This window comes from Spinacia oleracea, chromosome 1 (genome assembly GCF_020520425.1).
Source record: "Spinacia oleracea cultivar Varoflay chromosome 1, BTI_SOV_V1, whole genome shotgun sequence".
Lineage (NCBI taxonomy): Eukaryota > Viridiplantae > Streptophyta > Magnoliopsida > Caryophyllales > Amaranthaceae > Spinacia > Spinacia oleracea.
The window spans coordinates 124,099,675-124,113,822 of NC_079487.1; the positions used below are offsets into that span (position 1 = coordinate 124,099,675).

At 34.6% G+C, this 14,148-nt stretch overlaps 2 long non-coding RNA genes across 2 annotated transcripts; both read left to right on the top strand.

Moving 5' to 3' along the window:
- Positions 1 to 2,697: 2,697 nt before the first annotated feature.
- Positions 2,698 to 4,068, top strand: LOC130466188 (uncharacterized). The gene is made up of 4 exons (XR_008926204.1): positions 2,698 to 3,053; positions 3,154 to 3,190; positions 3,291 to 3,392; positions 4,027 to 4,068. It is a non-coding gene; the product is annotated as an uncharacterized lncRNA (long non-coding RNA).
- A 5,809-nt stretch (positions 4,069 to 9,877) lies between these two features.
- On the top strand, positions 9,878 to 11,512 carry LOC130466189 (uncharacterized). Its single transcript, XR_008926205.1, has 4 exons — positions 9,878 to 10,497; positions 10,598 to 10,634; positions 10,735 to 10,836; positions 11,471 to 11,512. It is a non-coding gene; the product is annotated as an uncharacterized lncRNA (long non-coding RNA).
- Positions 11,513 to 14,148: the final 2,636 nt, after the last annotated feature.

Consider the following 14,148-nt stretch of genomic DNA (forward strand, 5'->3'; position numbering starts at 1 on the left):
GGGCCTTGGCATGGTATAACTTCATCAGTCCATCATGTCAGTCCATCATGTATCATCTACCTATAGTGTGGTGCCAGTGACTTGAGCTTTAACAGAGCACCTTACTACGAGTAACACACTATTAATCAAATAAAATCAGTTACTGGTTAGGTATTAACGTCCGTTAGTCAATAAGCGTAGTTGGTGCATTTTCACGAACCTTTAAAATATACTGTGCATTTCTGATTGTAGGAACTATGACTAATAACAACAATAATTAGAACAAACTTATCTGTAACAATATCATTGTGTGATACCAATCACTGCTCTAAAGTCGAATTTGCCCCCGTTAAGTACACGCGAACTCGTAGCAACCGACTCCCCACAACTCCACCCCTTCGGTGTACGATGAAGAATCAGATTGAGAACACCCTTAAGCAATGCTCATAAGAATGGTGTGTATGGTGGATTTGTGTGTTCAATTTCGGAGAAGATGAAGAGGTTATTTTTTCTCTGTATCTTTTCTAGAAGGGAAGGTCAAGTTGTATATGAAGTAGGAAATACGGCTAAGCAACGGGAAACTATCAATTAGGCCTGCATTGAACCCACTGAAGCAACAAATCAAGAAAAATCTTTGGCGGAAATGAAATCGTCAAAGCAATCAATTAGCCGTTATGTAAATTACGCATTCATTATACGACCACAAAATTATAACGGGTAATAAAAGGGGCCTATCCACACCAACACTGAAAACACGAAGGTATTTCATAAATTTCTCCAAATTATGAAATAACCAATTCATTAGTACTCTACTAGATTTTAGCCCGTGCGATGCACGGATTCTATTAAATTGATATGTTTAAATAAAAATCATATGTATATACCACTTTTATATATTATATTAGATTAGTTTTTTATTTTGCATTGAATTTCATTATATATATTTTTTTATTATGAAAGTATTTGTTTTGGGATGAAATTGTATATGCGCAATATTAATAAATAATTAATAAAAAATATCTATGTGAAAGTTAATCATTTCTTTACGTGGCACTCGACTTTTTTAATTCAAAATTAATTTTGAAATCTTATTTTTCATTGGCCGAAACCATTAGATTTTTCTATGCGGCGCTCTAATATTGGATTAATGTTTGATTTTATCATAGTGTTTGATTTTAGATGGAGTTGTATATATTAATAATTAATTAATTAAAATATCTACGTGGCACCTAATTAGTTATCTACGTGGCACTTGATTTTTTTAATTCAAAAAGAAAATAGAAATCTTATTTTTCATTGGCCGAAACCATTAGTAATCCTAGGTGGGGCTCTAATTTTTCAGCAAATATTCCTCCTTTATATATGTATATTAGATTATAAAGATAATTATAAGATTAAAAATTATTATTTATTTTTCTAATCTATTTTATTATTATAATCTTAAAATTCTATTTAGTGACTGGACAATCCTACGTGGACGCTCTAAATGCTCTTGAAAAAACTCCCCTTTATATATATACTAGTCTTATATGCACGCGATGCGTGCGAGAGTATAAAAACTAAAAATTACCACACATAATAGGCAAAAACTTCACAAATCCCACCATTACAAACATAAACATGTCTCATAGATGTAAAAATTACCATGTTTCATACAATACCAATCAACCAAATTTCAAACGCCCATATAAAAATCAAATTATCAAGCAAAGACGTTCCAAGAACAAACTAATTATTGAATTATAGATGTAAAAAAAACCATAGAAAACAAAACAAATTCATGGCGAAAATCAAAAAACACATGAAAAATAAAGTGAATATATACCTAGAGTGAGGAGTTCAATGAAAAAAAGAACAGATGAACTATGGTGGGAAGATATATAATTGAACACATGGCAACAAAATAAACTGCAAGAAAGATATAACAGTAACAAAATAATTTTTCTTGCAGAATGTTCCATATCAACAAATCTTCGAGAAAAATTAAAGGATATGATGTTGTTTTAATTTGAACGCAGCTGAAAACAAAATCACAGTATATCTTCCCACAATAGATGAACAGACATTCGAGTCCACTCGTGCTTTTCCCTTACCCAAGTCACAAAATCCAAGGGTGCTGCATCCCTTACAGAGCAGTTTACCATGCTCCAAAGAAACCGGCTGATCCCTAAACCAGGATAAAATGGGAGATAAACTGCTGAGGCTAAGGAAGAATTCTTAGTTAAGCACTCATACTGCGCCGTTCTACTGTGGAATATCACAGATAACATAAACTGGTTAGTATTGTACCAACTTTTCTTGTTGATCTGAGGCCTTAAACCGCCATTACTCAAATAAGGGCAGAAATCAATCCATTTTGAAAGAGTATGACAGTTTATAAGCAAGTCCTGGTTAAACCTTGGAGGAAGATCATGTATGTAAATGTAACGGCCCGAGCAGAGGTATGTACTGACTCGAGTTGCCTGACCAGGGGGTCTCTAGTTGCCTGACCGGTTTTGAGAGACACGGAGGAATTGCCGTCTGCCGGAGTGAAGGTAGAAGCCCCCTCCTACAGGGGTTTTCTGCCCGCTGGTTGCTAGTGTTCCTGGACATATGGTGGTGTAATCCCCCGTAATTTTATATATTTCATTTATATATTTTAACGTATATTTAATATATTTAAATAAGAATTTATGAATTTTGGAAATAAATATATAGTTAACGTATATTTATTTATTACATTTTAATATTTTCAACGATTTACGAAATCGAAAATGATTTTAGAATTTTAAGTTGAAAAGAATTTGAATTACGAAAATTGATTGAATTTAGAAAACGATCCTATTCAGTTTTGGACTCGAATCATTAAAGCTAAATCCTAAGTCTAGCCCACTTGAAAAGCCCAACATTAAAACCCAAACTCAAACCCTCCCCTTCTTTCTTCTAATTCACGTGAAAGCTAGGAAGAGAAAAACAAAACCCTCCTTCACTATTCACGTAAGTTTTCAAACCCTCAAGAACTCATCCTCTCTCTCTCCTCGTCGCTGCTCTCCTCCTTCACGCCGTTGCTCCAGCCGCCGGTCTCCTCGCCGTCGGTAAGTATCCTTCGACCTTCTCCTTCGTCGTCCTTTTTTCCCCTGTTTTCGTTCTTCCTTGCGTTTCCTCTCCTCCTTAATGCTTTGTCTTCTTGAACAGCCACCAAGGCCGCCGGACCGCGTCGCTGTCCTCGCCGGTAAGCCACCGCTTCATCTCCTCGTCGTTCCCTTCTTTTCTTTCGATTCACTGCTGTTCATCCTCCCTCACTCCCCTCCTCTTGTTCGACTTGCGCACAGCACCACCCGCGACAGCAACCACCGCTGCCGCCACGTCAACAACCCAGCCGGCCGCCGCTGACCGCGTCGTGCACCGCCCAGCTTTTCCTCTCCTCTTTCTTGGTTATTTCTTAAACCCTAAGTAACTAATTATTTTAATTATAGTTTGTTAATTTAAATGATGTTCTTGGATTAAATTTATAATTTTGTTGTTGAATATGATTTCCAGATTTGGGTGTTGATATTATAAACCAATTATTTTCAGTTTTGGTTAATTAAAAATAAGTTAGGGCTTAATGAGGTTTTATTAATTTGAATTACGTTTTCGTGAATTAAAGTTATGGTTTTTGTGATTAAATTATAAATTTCAGATTATGCAAATTATATAATAAAGTTATTAATTTTCAGATTATCAAATTACTTTGAAATATTAATTTTGATTGTTTAAAGTATGAAATTCAAGGTTTTTATGATTATTAATCATGGTAAGTTGAGTATGGATTATTGAATTCGTCGTTTTGAGATACTAGGAACATAGATTGACCTCGGTGAAGCTTTTAAATGAATTTATATTGCTGAAAATTTAAAGTACGATGTTTGCAAAAAGTTTTCAACGAATTTCAATGATGCTAGGAAATCAAATGTCTAAGTTTAGATATTGGGGAAAGTTCTAAATATGTTTAGGATGCATTTAGAATGCTTTATTATGGTTGCCAATGATTAGAAATTGATTGGGATTACTTGCTGGTTATTTTAGGCGGAGAATTCTCTTTAGGCGACTTTTGAAAGTGTTAAAGTGGCCTATCAATTTGTTTACACAAGGTACGTACATACCTGCGTGCTTGGAATGTGTGCTAATTGTTGAAATCATGTTGATATTATTGTTGAACTTGGTGATGTTGATATTATAGACAAACTTGGTTATATGGAATGTGCATGTTTAATACTGTTGGACAAACTTATTGAACTTATTTTGCACTATAAGAACTGTAACATGTTAGTATGGATGTTTGATACAAACATGTTGGTTGGGGACACTAGATTATTCTATATGATTGGGTTGGATCAATTGGTTGTTGTTCCCTTTCTATCTTTTCACTACTTTATAAGGGCGGAGGACCTTGTTTAGTAAGTTGAAACTTTATGCCCATATAAAGGGTTGCTCATGGTTAAAGGAAAGGTTGGTTAAGTTGGAATGAGTCTTGATTGATGCTGTTATGATCACTTACTTAATTCCAAGATAAAAAAAACAGTTGTGAACAAATGTGAATTGTCTGTCTTATGTAATGGTTGAGTCATAACGGGATCTCAATTTGTAAATCATGTAAAGTGAAACTGAATAGCAATAGCTTTAGACTGTGCACGTCTGAAGTGACGGACAAACAGGAGTTGGGGTTCATGGTGGTAGCCCATGGCCTTTAATTCGGACCGGATTGATCACCGTGTCCTATTTTTATTTAAACGTTCCTCGATATCGCAGGTCACTGAGGTTACGGAGTCGCGCCCGTACCTCGTCTTCCTTAGTGAAGACTTCTGGATGGTCAACTCGGTCCATTGTCTATTTCAACTAAAATAATATTATTGCTAAAAGTCTAGCCTAGTCTAGTCTGGTCAAGTATGGTCGTCAAACTATCATGTTTTGTCTACCCTTGTTTGTGTTCATTAGTATCATGTTAGGGTGTTTCGTTTAATAGAATCATGTTAGGATTATTATTGATTTAGTATGTAGTACTCAGCTTTGCTGATTACGTGCTTTTGCTTGTGCATGTTGATCATGGCTATGCCTTATTGATCCTGTGATGACCCAATCTTTGGTGAGCAGTCTCTAAGGATCAATAAGCATTGTCCATCTGCAGGTTTGAAGATGTTGCATCATTGGGATCGGGAATAGAGAGCTTGTATTTAGTTTTGATTTGCTAAGTTGACTTGGGTTTGTTTAAATGGACTTTAAACTTGTCATACTATTTATATTTCCTTATTTTCGTTGGTTGATTTTTGAGACTAAACCTGTAATCGATTATTTATAAACCTAAAGTTAGTTTTATGTTTTCCGCTGCAAAATTCTGAATAAGCCGTTACGTTTTCACACGGGCGATAATGCCTTGATAATTCTCTATGTTTTATATTAAAAGGTTATTTTAGAAAAGAGAGAATTGTCGGGGTGTTACAAAGTGGTATCTAGAAGCTAAGGTTTTACTTTAATAAATTTTTAGGCGCCTAACTATCTAGTTATTTAAAATAAATTTCTTAAAAATCGAGATTCTACGTATTATAGTGTTCAAAAATTGGTACTTTTTTTTTGGGGGGGCAGATCTCCTTTTATCTTGTTTGAAAGTATATAATATTTCTTATTTAAGTTCGAAATCAAATTATTTATTCGAATTAAATTGACTTTCGAAATTTTTATTCTTTTTCTTATTAATTATTATTCAAAAAAAGGAGTACAATTTTTTTTTTAGAAGTTCAATTTTTTTTTTTAAATTGTTTCAAGAGTTAGAATTCGTTATTTAAAAAAAAAATATATATATATAAATCTTCTTCGAATTAATAACTTTATTTTCGAATTTATTCGCTACGCATTTCCTTAATTTATTTTACTTTATTTATTTTATATTTTTATTCTATGTTATAATTTTATTATATTATCGTCCTTTTAATTTGTTATTTAAACTATTTCAATGCTTTAGTTTATGAGAGATGGGTAGTATAAGAAGGGCATATAAGATAGAATTATATGTGCATTAGTAGCTAGTCAATGCTAGCATAAGAAATTGATTGTTATGTACGTGCGTATGCTAATTGTTTAATGTTACATTTAAATGTGCATAAAGAATTGTTTGCTTCCACCAAACTTATTGCATTATTGAACTTTGTTTATGATTTGGCTGGAAAATCGTTAGTGAGACCTTGAATTGTTTATTTCAGGAATAAAATGTTTCTTTCCAAGTATACCAACATAGGATCCTTCGAGAAACTTGATATAGAAACCCCTGATATTTACGTGAAGAAAATTGTGTTTGGATGTGAATATTATGCTAAAGTTCAAGGGCAACCTATCTTAATGAGAAAGGATATCATAGCAGCCACTATCATTAATTGTTTACCTAACCAAAATGCCATACCTAGAACTCAAATATAGGTTTAAAGACATGCATTCTGATGATGGAACACCAAAGTTGATTAAGTATGGGACTAGGGATGGTAGGTAGAGATATGACGTAGAGATCCTGACCACCATTATTGAGGTCGTAGAAAATGGGTTCAAGGAGGGTAGAAACTCATGGAGTCATGCTTGGGATGCAGTTATAGAAGAACCTATTAGAGTTGTAAATATCTAGAGGGAAATGATGTAACCGTGGAGAATGAGAATGTAGTGGTTGAGGCAAATAACCCTAACCCAGTGGCCCATGAGCCTACCATTGAGATTCCTAGTGAGTCGGATGTGGAACCTAAAGGTGATGGTGAGGTGGCAAGTGAGTCTCATCAAGATAAAGACATGAAAGAAGACTCATACTCGGAAGAAGAATTCGACGAATATTGAAGATCTAGATCTTACTCCACAAGTTTCCAAGGAAAGAATAGGTAGGCAAGATGCCTTAAACATTTGAAGTTGTAATAGTTAGTTAGTTCTTTTATGTTTTAAAGAATAAGTGGCATATCAGCAACGGTTTAAAGTTAAAGCAATAAGAGTTTGAGTTATTCTTTATTCTCTTCAAGGATATAATAAGCCTTTATAGAGTTAGCAATAGAAGTTAAAGTATTCATTTCCAGTTTGAGAGTTTCGTTATTCAACAACAATAGTTTATGTTTGTGTCGTAGAACCTTTATGTTAATTTGAGGACAAGTGCGTTATTATGGTTTAGAAATTGTTATTAACATTCTTTTGAGGAATAGAGTTAGATTATTGATAATCCAAATGATCAAAAGTTTATTTTGGGCACGCGAATGGGAATATTATTACTTATTTGTTGTGATTGAACTTCCATTCATTGGTTTTCAAATTTTATGTCCTTGATAGGGATATTTTCTTGAATGAGTGACAATGATTGCTCTATTATTGGTGTACATTCTTGAATAAGTGTTTGTTGATGCGATCTCTATGATCAAATCTAAAATTCTTTCGTAGAGGGGACATATGAGTTATGTATCGTAGAGTAATTAATTTTAGGTCGCACACTAGAATGTCAAGCAATAGTGAGTTAGTTGCTACTATTCGCCTTTTGGCGGGAAGACTGGCTGAAGAGAGAACTGAGCGTCCTGATTCTACTGGGGACATGTTTGAGAGACTAACCAAAGTTAAGCCATCATACTTTAAGAAGCAAGCTGATCCTACCTTTCTAGAGAACTGGGTTAGAGAGTTTGAGAAACTGTTTGGGGATGTGAACTGTCTTGAGAACATGAGAGTGGGTCAAGTTGCACTGTACTTGGAAGATGAAGCTGATTTGTGGTGGAGAGAAAATGGGGTTAGACTTAGCGTTGTTGAGAGATTCAATTGGGATTCATTTGTTACCGTCTTAAGGAAAAAGTTTTATCCTCTTTTTATGAGAAAACAAAAGGCACAAGAATTCATAAACCTTAGGATGGGATTGGCTAAGTTTGTACAACGCTAAGATAGACGTACTGTGAAATTCAGAAAGTAAATTTAAGGAACCATATTGGAAGATTGACCTCGTATAGATGTTTTGAGAAGTCCAAGAACCTTTAGTTATTTCTGTAATGCAAGTGAGGACTTGGTGAACAAGAAGTGTGAACTATTTTTCGATAGTGTGTTAGAGGTTAGTAAAGAAGTTAGAGTGAAAATCGAGGATGTTACCTTTGTGAATGGATTCATTGATGTGTTTCCGAGTGAAATTGCGAGTATGTCACCTGCTAGAGCCTTTGAGTTCATTATAGAGTTAAATCCTGAAACGACACCTATATCTAAGGAACCTTATAGCATGACACCTCCTGAAATGAGCTAATTAGGACACAGTTGTAAGAATTGTTTGGTCAAGGAATATATTAGGCCTAGTGCATCACCGTGGGGAGCTCCTGTGTTGTTTGTTAAGGAGAAAAACAAGAGTATGGAATTATGCATCGATTTCAGGGAGCTAAACACCATCCATAACAAGTATCCCTTGCCTAGGATAGATGACATATTGGATCAATTGAATTGGGCGAGTGTGTTCTCGAAGACTGATTTGCGTTTGAAGTACCACCAATTGGGAATAGCTGATAAGGGTCTAAGACCTCATTAGGATTCGTCATTGTCATTATGGGTTTTAGAGTAACGTCTTTTGGGTTAACCAATGCACCTGCATTAATTATGGATTTGATGAATGAGATTTTCTACGAATTCCGAATTAAGTTCGTTATTATGTTACTGATGGTATCCTGATTTATTCAAGGAATGAAAAGAGCATAATGAAATCTTGAGGATTACTTTGGAGACGCTTAAAAAGAATCTAGTTTTATTAAATGAAGTATACAAATCTTGAAGTCATATGTGTATAAGTGACATTGACGGAAAAGTGAAGGGCTAAATTGATTGAGAACTATGTTACGTAAGGGAATAAATTTAAGAGAAGATTTGAGTGGTCCAGGATCGTTAGAAATTATTTGTTGTCTGGAAAAGATGAAAAGAAATACATGAATTGGTGAAAGAGCTAAGAGTTAAGCCCAAAAGTTATACATCCGTGAAAGACATAAGGAGGTTTGGTAAAAAGGAAAAGTTGACCAGAAGGAGTCTCTGTAGATCCTGCTAAGACTCAAGCTGTAAGTGAGTGACCTATTCCAAGAACGTGTCTGGTATCTAAAGTTTTCTAGGCCTAGATGACCATTATAGGAGGTTGTGAAAGACTTTTGGAAGAAAGAAAAACCAATGAGCAACTTGTTGAAAAAGGAATCGAAATTCAAGAGTGAGAAATGTGAAGAAGCTTTCCAGATCTTAAAAGAGAGTTTGACATCCGCACCTGTTGTCGCGTCAGTTGAAACCTTGTGAGACAAATAACCCTACCCATAACCTAGAGCTAATTGTTATTGCATTCGCTGTGAAGATTTGAAGACATTACCTTTATATGAAAACGTTTGAGATCCTTACCGACCATAAAAGTCAAAAATTTTTGCAAAAAGTTCCAATTGAACCTTGGGAACAACATTGAAAATGAGTATTGCCTTTCACCCTGCGACTGATGGATAGACTGAGGGGATTAACTAAACCATGGAAGATACGTTGAGAGCCTGTACTAGTGACTTTAAAAGACAGTTGGGAACACCATATAGATTTGATTGAATTTTCGTGCAACAATAGTTATCATGCGAGCATTAAGATGTCACATTTTGAAGCATTTTATGGAAAGAAGTGCAAAAGCCCCACTTGCGGGAATAATTTTCGTAAAAATATTGTATTGGGGACAGACTTCGTTGAAGGTGAAATATCCAAAGTTATTCCCTGAGATGAGTTACGAGGGCGTAACTCGTTTTCTTTAAGGGGGGTAGAATGCGATAGAAATTCGCGCTTTTTTTACCTATTTTTATGGTATTTTATGCATTTTATGCTCATTTTTAGCAACTTATACATGTTGATGTAAAGGAAATAGATTCTCCGCATAAGAAAATGTGTTCTTGAATATTACAAGTAACTCTTAGTTGGCAAAAGAGTGCACAAGAGTGGCACAAAGTACTTCTACAATAAGAATAAGTTGAAAAGTTTGGAAAAATATGTGAATTTTCGTGTCAAGTTTCGGGACGAAACTTCTTTTAAGAGGGGTAGATTGTAATCCCCCGTAATTTTATATATTTCATTTATATATTTTAACGTATATTTAATATATTTAAATAAGAATTTATGAATTTTGGAAATAAATATATAGTTAACGTATATTTATTTATTACATTTTAATATTTTCAACGATTTACGAAATCGAAAATGATTTTAGAATTTTAAGTTGAAAAGAATTTGAATTACGAAAATTGATTGAATTTAGAAAACGATCCTATTCAGTTTTGGACTCGAATCATTAAAGCTAAATCCTAAGTCTAGCCCACTTGAAAAGCCCAACATTAAAACCCAAACTCAAACCCTCCCCTTCTTTCTTCTAATTCACGTGAAAGCTAGGAAGAGAAAAACAAAACCCTCCTTCACTATTCACGTAAGTTTTCAAACCCTCAAGAACTCATCCTCTCTCTCTCCTCGTCGCTGCTCTCCTCCTTCACGCCGTTGCTCCAGCCGCCGGTCTCCTCGCCGTCGGTAAGTATCCTTCGACCTTCTCCTTCGTCGTCCTTTTTTCCCCTGTTTTCGTTCTTCCTTGCGTTTCCTCTCCTCCTTAATGCTTTGTCTTCTTGAACAGCCACCAAGGCCGCCGGACCGCGTCGCTGTCCTCGCCGGTAAGCCACCGCTTCATCTCCTCGTCGTTCCCTTCTTTTCTTTCGATTCACTGCTGTTCATCCTCCCTCACTCCCCTCCTCTTGTTCGACTTGCGCACAGCACCACCCGCGACAGCAACCACCGCTGCCGCCACGTCAACAACCCAGCCGGCCGCCGCTGACCGCGTCGTGCACCGCCCAGCTTTTCCTCTCCTCTTTCTTGGTTATTTCTTAAACCCTAAGTAACTAATTATTTTAATTATAGTTTGTTAATTTAAATGATGTTCTTGGATTAAATTTATAATTTTGTTGTTGAATATGATTTCCAGATTTGGGTGTTGATATTATAAACCAATTATTTTCAGTTTTGGTTAATTAAAAATAAGTTAGGGCTTAATGAGGTTTTATTAATTTGAATTACGTTTTCGTGAATTAAAGTTATGGTTTTTGTGATTAAATTATAAATTTCAGATTATGCAAATTATATAATAAAGTTATTAATTTTCAGATTATCAAATTACTTTGAAATATTAATTTTGATTGTTTAAAGTATGAAATTCAAGGTTTTTATGATTATTAATCATGGTAAGTTGAGTATGGATTATTGAATTCGTCGTTTTGAGATACTAGGAACATAGATTGACCTCGGTGAAGCTTTTAAATGAATTTATATTGCTGAAAATTTAAAGTACGATGTTTGCAAAAAGTTTTCAACGAATTTCAATGATGCTAGGAAATCAAATGTCTAAGTTTAGATATTGGGGAAAGTTCTAAATATGTTTAGGATGCATTTAGAATGCTTTATTATGGTTGCCAATGATTAGAAATTGATTGGGATTACTTGCTGGTTATTTTAGGCGGAGAATTCTCTTTAGGCGACTTTTGAAAGTGTTAAAGTGGCCTATCAATTTGTTTACACAAGGTACGTACATACCTGCGTGCTTGGAATGTGTGCTAATTGTTGAAATCATGTTGATATTATTGTTGAACTTGGTGATGTTGATATTATAGACAAACTTGGTTATATGGAATGTGCATGTTTAATACTGTTGGACAAACTTATTGAACTTATTTTGCACTATAAGAACTGTAACATGTTAGTATGGATGTTTGATACAAACATGTTGGTTGGGGACACTAGATTATTCTATATGATTGGGTTGGATCAATTGGTTGTTGTTCCCTTTCTATCTTTTCACTACTTTATAAGGGCGGAGGACCTTGTTTAGTAAGTTGAAACTTTATGCCCATATAAAGGGTTGCTCATGGTTAAAGGAAAGGTTGGTTAAGTTGGAATGAGTCTTGATTGATGCTGTTATGATCACTTACTTAATTCCAAGATAAAAAAAACAGTTGTGAACAAATGTGAATTGTCTGTCTTATGTAATGGTTGAGTCATAACGGGATCTCAATTTGTAAATCATGTAAAGTGAAACTGAATAGCAATAGCTTTAGACTGTGCACGTCTGAAGTGACGGACAAACAGGAGTTGGGGTTCATGGTGGTAGCCCATGGCCTTTAATTCGGACCGGATTGATCACCGTGTCCTATTTTTATTTAAACGTTCCTCGATATCGCAGGTCACTGAGGTTACGGAGTCGCGCCCGTACCTCGTCTTCCTTAGTGAAGACTTCTGGATGGTCAACTCGGTCCATTGTCTATTTCAACTAAAATAATATTATTGCTAAAAGTCTAGCCTAGTCTAGTCTGGTCAAGTATGGTCGTCAAACTATCATGTTTTGTCTACCCTTGTTTGTGTTCATTAGTATCATGTTAGGGTGTTTCGTTTAATAGAATCATGTTAGGATTATTATTGATTTAGTATGTAGTACTCAGCTTTGCTGATTACGTGCTTTTGCTTGTGCATGTTGATCATGGCTATGCCTTATTGATCCTGTGATGACCCAATCTTTGGTGAGCAGTCTCTAAGGATCAATAAGCATTGTCCATCTGCAGGTTTGAAGATGTTGCATCATTGGGATCGGGAATAGAGAGCTTGTATTTAGTTTTGATTTGCTAAGTTGACTTGGGTTTGTTTAAATGGACTTTAAACTTGTCATACTATTTATATTTCCTTATTTTCGTTGGTTGATTTTTGAGACTAAACCTGTAATCGATTATTTATAAACCTAAAGTTAGTTTTATGTTTTCCGCTGCAAAATTCTGAATAAGCCGTTACGTTTTCACACGGGCGATAATGCCTTGATAATTCTCTATGTTTTATATTAAAAGGTTATTTTAGAAAAGAGAGAATTGTCGGGGTGTTACAGGTGGTGTAGCGGTTATTCACGATTATCAGTTGCAAGGAATACAAAGAAAGTTGCAGCAAATAATTATGAAAGACTAACTCCGTACAGTTACTTTTATGATTAATTGTCAAATGGCCTACCAAATATGATACAAACACTATGAAGGTATATATTGTTAAGGCTACCAAATTGTTGCAAGGGAGGAATTTGGGTCAAGATACATATATCAAAACTCACATTAAGATTTTTGACTTTTCGCAGTGATATCTAACAGGTTCTAAGCTATTCCCGGGTTGATTTTTCATTCTCAAGATTCATCTATTCGAACAATTGAACAATCAACAGCCCGCCAAATCGTTATCGACATACATTCTCGAGGCTGGTGAATGATAAATGATGCCATTATAGCATCCACTTTAGACTAACACACAGCCAAATTAAAACTTCATACTTCATGAGAACTACATTTTATATTATTCAAATATTGATGATGGGATATTAAATTTCGACTACCAACATAATCAAACAACATTTTTTTGATGGGATAATCAAAAACTTCAATACAAACAAATGAAACACTCTTTGATTTCATAATCTCTGTTAAGCATTTTATCAAACACCTAACATGCATTGAGAATCTCAATTGAATCTTGTTATTGTTCTTCTTTCTTTACAACACTTAAGATTGAAGCGCTTGTTTTGAGTCAAATGTAAAACCCAGATCCTTGAGAACACTAAATGATTATATCAATGAAATTAAACAACAACTAACCACTGAAGACAAAAAAGAAATCGATAATCTAATTGTAATCAATCATCCAATTGATGAAGCTCAGCCTTAAGCTGCTCAATCTTGAGCCCCCATAGACCATCAAGCACTGACATTGACCCACATGTGTACAATCCCCAGCCACAGTTCATACGGAGTATTCAATTATAAGTCTAATTAGCAGTTCAAAGAACACACAACTGGCAACTTAGCTTCCTAAAAAAGAGGTAACTATTTCCTCTTCTTCAAATTTCATCAAAATAATCAACCAACTATAAAACAACATAACAAAATAATCTGCAAGAAAATTAAATTATTGAAATAAAAAAACTCCATTGTCAGACATAAATCAAAGAAATTACAATATGAAGTAAAAGTAAAAATTCGAACCGAGAAAACAAAAACCGAGAAATTAAAATTAAAATTAAAATTGAAGAGATAAATAATTAAAGTAATTAGTAAATTACCCTCTTTTTCTTGTCGAAATCCCTAGAAACATTGGGAATCGATGCATTAA